This window comes from Eulemur rufifrons, chromosome 1, assembly GCF_041146395.1.
Source record: "Eulemur rufifrons isolate Redbay chromosome 1, OSU_ERuf_1, whole genome shotgun sequence".
NCBI lineage: Eukaryota > Metazoa > Chordata > Mammalia > Primates > Lemuridae > Eulemur > Eulemur rufifrons.
The window spans coordinates 51,420,542-51,427,646 of record NC_090983.1 but is presented as its reverse complement, the minus strand read 5'-3'; the positions used below and the strand labels follow the sequence as shown (position 1 = coordinate 51,427,646).

The 7,105-nt window shown below is 50.3% G+C and overlaps 1 long non-coding RNA gene across 1 annotated transcript; it reads right to left on the bottom strand.

Moving 5' to 3' along the window:
* Nucleotides 1–235: 235 nt before the first annotated feature.
* Nucleotides 236–2,480, bottom strand: LOC138384875 (uncharacterized). The gene is made up of 3 exons (XR_011233684.1): nt 2,037–2,480; nt 713–816; nt 236–345 (listed from the first exon to the last, which is right to left on the bottom strand). It is a non-coding gene; the product is annotated as an uncharacterized lncRNA (long non-coding RNA).
* Nucleotides 2,481–7,105: the final 4,625 nt, after the last annotated feature.

Sequence of the window (7,105 nt, the reverse complement as noted above, 5' to 3'; positions counted from 1 at the left end):
GCTGCCTTTTCAGAGCAAAGAGTTTCTTCCCAGCCCTCATTCCTCAAACTGAAAAGGAGGGTCATAAAGTTCCACTTTTATTTGGGTAGACAGGGAAAGGATAATGAGGCAAATTGGCTATTGAGATTATTTCTCAGAAAATTTTGGAATTGAACAAACTCTTTGTTCAGTTCCATGTGTATACATCAGTAAAGTGTTCTGGGCTTGGGAGGACCCAACCACTTGCCCCATTTGCTTGTTCATTTTAAAATATTGTTTTATTCTTCAATGCAGAAAGTATTGCTATTTCACATCCAAGCTTGCTGTGTCCTCTGCTTCCCCAGTGTTTGCTGAATCCTTGGGCATCTGGGAGTGGACAGGGGAAGGAAGAGAACGTTTCAACAGACTCTGGCTGCTGCTGTGGCTCCTTCCAGCAAAGTTAGGGCCCACTGGCTTTTTCTGGAAAGAAAATGACTTTTGCTGACAGATGGCAGGAGCAGTCCTTTAATTAAAAACATTCAAGGTCATCGGAACTTTTTCAAGGGATACAAATGGCCTGCCCCAGAGAGTGCTGTACCATTGTCTGCTGAAGTCCATGTCTACATAGGTACTTACTGGGTATAGAGATGTTAATAGCAGAGAACTTGTACACAGATATCTGATGAAAATATTTATAAACATATTACTGGAAGTCTAAAGACTGTTTGAAAGGACTGGGGAGTGAGGCGGTTACCTCTTTCAGGCAGGCTCTGAAGCTGGGATGGCCATGTCCATGAGGAGAATGCTGGAGGCCAGCCAAGCACATTTACTGTCAGGGGGAAATCACCAAAGCAGCTCCTATGAGAAATACAAAGAGAATGTGAAGCCTGCTTTTGAGGAAAAATATTTTTTTTTTCCCTAGGCTGATCTGGGGACATCACTCTTTTCCTAAACAAATGAAACACTTCTCTTCCGTATAGCATTGAGCAGGCTTTTCAATGGATGAACATGGGGTGGGGGGAGGGGGCAAGAGGGAACTAGAATTAAATTCCATAAAAATGAGAATTGCTCTTAGAGAGGGACCTAAAGCTATGGGTTTCAGAAGGGATCCAGAAATGTTGCTTCTTCTCTAACCCAAACTGACCAGAGGATGTTTCTGTATTTGTGGATATAAAGACTAGGCAGTGGGCTCTCAAAATGGTATTTTGGAGAGGTTGGCGAGTAGCTAAAACCATTTCCGGCTTTTGAGTTGGTTGTTGACTCTCCTACCACAGAAACTCCAGAAAATGGAAGGGACCCCAATTTATGTTGCAGCGGGATGGGGGAGGAGGGAGCGCGCACTCTCTTGGCCTGCAGAGCCCAGGTTTTCTTCTCAAGATCACTGGGGCTGGCTCCTACGGAGATGACAGGAGGAAAAACCGAAAGTGCTTGGCTGCCCTTCCGGACAGGACTTTTTGTGCGGGGAGGAGAGAAGCCAAGTGACTGGCGTAGGGGGACAGATGGGGGTGGGGAGTGCTGCGGCGATCGTCTCCCCAGTGCTTGAGCCGTACACCGCACTCATTCTCCCTTGGTCATGGGTGTCAACCGCGCAGAGGTTTTGGGCCAAGCCAAAAGAAAAAAAAAAAAAACACCAAATAATTCCTAGAAAAGAGAGAGAGAGAGAGAAGACAGAGAGACGAGAGAGACAGAGGAGACAGAGAGAGAAAGGAAAGGAGGAGAGGGACAGAAAAAGAGGAGAGGAGGGAGGAAGGGGGGGAGGCAGCGGGAGAGGGAGGAGGGGGAGAGAGAGGAAGAGAAAGAGTGAGGAGGAGAGGAGAGGGGAGAGAGAAAGAGAGGAAAAAACATGGCGCTTGCGAGCTGTATGTGCAAAATCCGCAAGGAATTGCAGTAAATTCCTTTTTGTTTGAAGAAAATTTACAACTTGGTAATAGACCTTTTTATGACCTATTTGCGGTCGTCATTGGCTGCGGCTGGTCATGTGCAGGCGCCGCTCGCCTTCACGGCCTTTTTCCTGATTTCCCAGGCGAATTTCCCCCCGCATTCTGCTTTCCCAGAGCCTCACCCCCTCTTTTTCTAACCTTTGTCTCTGCAGAGGTGGGCTCCAGTCCTCGGCTGCGGGATTGCGGAGTCCGCGGCGGCCTGGGCTCCCGCCCGGCGCCGGCCGTAGCCCCACCGCCGCTCGCTCGCCCCGCACTGCTGCCACCTCCGGAGCTGGTGGGGAGCCCGGCGGGGAGCCTGGAAGGAGCCCTGGGCGCCAAGCTCCCCGCCGGAGCGATACCGCCTGCCAGGAGCAGCCGGCCTTTTCGGCGGGATGGCAACCGCGCGGTTCCGAGGCGGTTCCTTCTCCCACTTGAGCGGGTCTCTGCCGCCTAGAGTGCGCGCAGCCGGGCAGCGCCTAATGGATTACAGCAGCCGCCCGGGCCGACCGCCGCCTCCAGCTCAGCAGCCTCAGGGTAAGAATCGCCCCCTCCCTGCGCCCCAGCACTGCCACCGAGAAGCTCCCGGCGCCGACCCCCTCGGGCCTGTCTGCTCTCCTTTTCTCGGGGACCTGATATGCGCCCCCTTCCCCCTAATCACTCCATCCCTAGGGAGTCCCCTGGGGCCCAGGGTTGGGTCCGGTTGGGCTTGGAAGTCCAAGGGGGAATCCACATTTCCTCCAGAGATTCTGAGAGGTGGATAGACACAAACAGGATCACAGTGCCTAGATCGAGAGCTCCTCATTCCCACCCTGGGAAGGGTGTGTAGACTGTTTCTGGACATCTCAGCTTTGCAGAGGGTCGCTAAAGGCACCCTATGGTATAGAGCAGTGGTTTTTGCGGTTTATCTGTGGTCAGAGGTACCTGGGAAGCTAACAGGTGTTTTTTGAGGGTTGGGTTTGGGGCTTGGGTGGGGGTGGGGTGGATTCTGTGTTCCCAGGATATGCTTGGTGTTTGAATCTAGGCTTTGGGGAATGATGCTAATTTCTAGGGCTTATGGTTTATTGGGCCTTGTGTATGAGATGAAATTTTAAATATTTATAAATGTTTCTCTCGTTCCTAGAGAATTTTTAAAACAACTCATGATAGGTTCCTCCCACATTTGATAATCTGTCAGGTTAATTTGCATTACCTTAAGTCACAAAATGAATGCATGTTTTAGGAGGTAATAGCAATCAGGGAAAACCCAATAGATATTTCAAAAATTAGAAGCATCTGTAAGTTCAGACTCCCGTGTTTCTTATTTGCCAGAGTAGAAAGAGAGTAGATTTTTTTGGTTCTCTAAATGTATTGTTTTGCCCACCAATAAATATTACATAGCAACATTTTTCCCTCGACTTCAAAACTACTGAACCGAAACACTATGCATAAAAGAAAACCCTTTGCAGAAAAAGAAAGCTATTTTCTCTCATAGATTTTTGAACAGCAGTTGAAGATGCAGTTTGCAAATTCTATTGCCTATTCTCTCCTGAACACTCTGGGAAATATGAAAACCTTTGGACAATCTGCCGCATTGCGTATAAACTGACCTGCGCATGGCAGGGTATGTTCCCCAAAGCACGCAGTGGCAAATTCTAACTTAGTGTTCCCTCAAATATTCCAGTGTAACAATGTTAGCTGTGAAAGCATTTATGAACTATAAATGTCATATTTGTGAAAAGGTATTTTTATCAATTAACGATGGAATCATGCTTGTTTCAAAATGGAGGTCCATGATTTGTGGCCAATTGACGTCTGCAGAATTGACCTGGATCACTAACTTTGAGCACTCGCAAATAAGAAACTTGAGTGATATTTTTTATTTGAAGTGTTTGTATTTTGTAACTATTTCTCTAGTACGGTATAATAGCCATTGAGATCATTCTTTGATACGGGTACAAAGCATTTCCTATTGAAAAGCAGGCCCTTGGACCACGCTTGTAGGCCCTGCCAGGGCAGCTCTGGAGCCAGAGGAGCCCCTAGGGCGAGGGTATGGCCCTGATGGCCAAGCCCTATTTCAGAGCTTCAGTCGCTTTTTCCTGGTTTCCGTGGCTCAGTGCGCTGGAGAGAGTAAGAACCTGGGCGGACTGCAGGTCCAATTACGCACGGGAAGATGACGTATGTCATGGGTAGATGTGGAGGACTGAGGGGCTCTTTGTAAGCACCGTGGTAGCATTAAGAGCTTATTGGAACGAAATGGTCGATTGCATGTAAGGGCATAAATAATCCGCAAATCACATTTGAATTCAGACCATTTAGTTCAGAAGGAGAACTAGTTCGCGCGCTGTTGCCACTGCCGGAAATGCCCTATTGTCTCTGTTAGCCCAACAACAACAAAAGAAACGAAATAAAAACCGCTCAGACCCTAAGAGCCGAGAAGCCCGGAAATCTAACTCCCAGCGTCCCCGACCCAGTCTCTGTGGGTTTATGGATCTAGGAGCTGATACCTTGTCCAGGCCTTAATGTCTATAGGTCAGGCTATGAGCTGGGCTTGCAATTCTGTGGGGACCAGGAAAAAAAGTGAAGCTCGCTGTTACAAATGTAGTAAAGCACCAGGGCTGAAAACCAAGTGTATTTTCCCATCAGATGTTCCTCCAAATAAATATATTTCGCCAGAGTTCTGTTTTCTGAGCCCGAGAGGCAGGGGAAATCGGAACAAAGACAGTATTTCACCCTGGGCTGGCAGGCAGCTGTTAGAGGTATTTACGGCCTTGCCGCAGTGCGGCGGCCAGGGCGGCCAGGCCGAGTATGTGGGGGCACCGGAAGCTGGGGAGAAGCCACCAAGAACTCAGAATTTCAACTTAAATCCCATTTAGGGTCACTTTTTCAGAAATGGTGTGAACGGATATCCATTTTAGAGACTGGTCCCTTAGACTGGCTAGTTTTGCAGAATGAGGGAATAGTTGTGCCCTCTGAACGGTGGGTGGTTTTCCTCGTCTTGATGAACGACTCAGGGGAAGAGGTGCTCTAGATGTGAAATTTCTGATCCAAATGACGATTTTGAGAGTGTTCATTGGCAACGTAGAGATTCTGTTGGTTCGGAGGAACAGGGCTTCCAAATCAGAAACGACAGTTGAGGCTTTTAATACAGGTTTCCCCCCCAAAATAAATGTTTCCTGCTTCTTTGAGATGGGGCTTCCAAGCTCCTCTGCAGCTAGGCGTAGGAGCACAGCTCAGGGCCCCGCAGCGCCTGCCACGCACGCTTCCAAGGCGTCTGGCGCATGTGCAGAGAGACAGCCCAGCCCGGGGATTCGACTGGCAACGCAGGGGGTGGGGGGAGGGGGACTCAGAACAGGGAGATATAACCTGATCTCTCCATTACCTCCTCCGTCAAGATTCGCTACTCATCTTTCCTTTATTTCAGCCTTCCTTCTAAATACAGCCAAACAGCTCTGCGCTTGACTGCATTATTTTCAATCATCTTCACTCGCCACCCAACTCCAATTTAAATCTGTTCGTTAGAAATAGGCTGCAAATACGAGCTAGAGACCAAAGGAAACAGAATATTCTTTCCAGGTATATCAGGGAAGTGTATACATTTTCTCAGTCTGGTGCTTCAGCTTTGGGACAAGGCCTTTTCTCCTGGCGCCTGTTCAAACCGCCAAACTTCAGGCCAATCCTTCAGCCTGATCATTCCCGGATCGTGTTACGCCAGCGCGTAGCACGTTCCAGGGCTGGGCTGGGAACGAGGGGGGCAGCGGCTCAGCGGACAGCAGTCGAATAAATAAATAAACAAACGGACAAACTGGAGGGATTTTCCGCCTGGGCTCGCCTAATTAATGGGAGATCCACGCTTCTGGGCCACGAGCTTGTTGTCTGTGCTAGGGGGTGGGGTGGTGAGAAGGGGCCTCGGGGCCCTCCCGACTCCTTCCTGCCGCCCCAGGGGACACAGTAGGACAAGTCTCTGGTGCGGGAAGACCTCCCACCCGAGGATGTCCCGGTCCTCAGATTTCCGGGGCTGGCGTGATCTCCCTGCTCTGCTGTCTGGCACCTTGTCCAGGAGGAGGCGCTGTAGGACAAGCGTCTCGCTGGCTGCAGCGGCGCCGGAGATGCTGCGGACGGCAGCGGGCGGGAGCGGAGGACACGTGACCCCCTCCTCCTTCTCCCCGCCCTCCACCTCCGCCCGCAAAGTGCGCTGGGCTTTGGACGAGGGTCGGCGTTGCTGCGCCCATCCCCAGTGGTCCGCTTCCCTGGACCAACAGCAGAGGCGCCTAGGCCAGGGAGCTTAATGGCCATTCTGGGTTGGCAGGCCACCACCTCGCTTTCTCTGCCCTCCGGAGGGGGCGCGATTTCCTCGCGCTGCGCTCCTAGGAGCAGGCAACTAGAATCCTGTGATGGGGTAAGCTGCGTCCAGTCAGCGGGGTCGCGAGCAGACCCCTCCTGCTGGGATGCTGTCCGTGCCATTTACCCTGTCCCAGATTCCCGGTACCCAGAACGGGCAGCTTTGAAAAGTACAGCCTTTTGTGCATCCCCAGGTATGCTGACTGGACTTGCCCTTGCTCAAAACAGGACCTGGGTCTTGGGACTCCCTGTAGATTCTGAGAGCCCAGGTAAATCCTACTTCCTGTGTGGTTTGAGAACTACCCAGATGGGAATGTCTGTTCTTCTCCACACTACCAACATACCCTTCTACCACCACTTCAATCATTTCAGGCCCTCTGTGGGCTCCATGGGTCATTCCTTGCACTAGCGTTGACACCCAGCTTCAACAACTGGCTCTGACCCAACTCCCCTGAGCCTGCATTATCTCCTGGCAATGCAGTCTTTTGTCCCCCTCCTCTCCTTACTCAAGGTCAATGATTCTCAATGAGGGCCTGCATCCGAATCTCTTGTTTATAATGCAAGTTTCTAGATCCCATCCCAGACCTACTGCATCAGAATGTCCAACTATGGTACCCAGAGACCTGCATTTGGTAAGCACTCTTTCCCCACAAGGCAATTAGGATGCACCCTTATGTTTGAGAACCACTGGTCAATGATCTCTCCTGCTTCTTGTATGGTTCTTTGTTCTCCAGAGGCCAAGTTCCCTCTCTGCCTCTATAACTAGTCATCTCCCAGAGCTGGGGTCCATCTATAATTGTGGTTTTTAAGGTCACTATTCTATGGGCTGAGTGATTTCTCCCATTTTAGGGAAGGGGACATGGATCCCTTACTTTTGGCTTGAAGATTTCAAAGAGAGCAGGTTTGGGTTT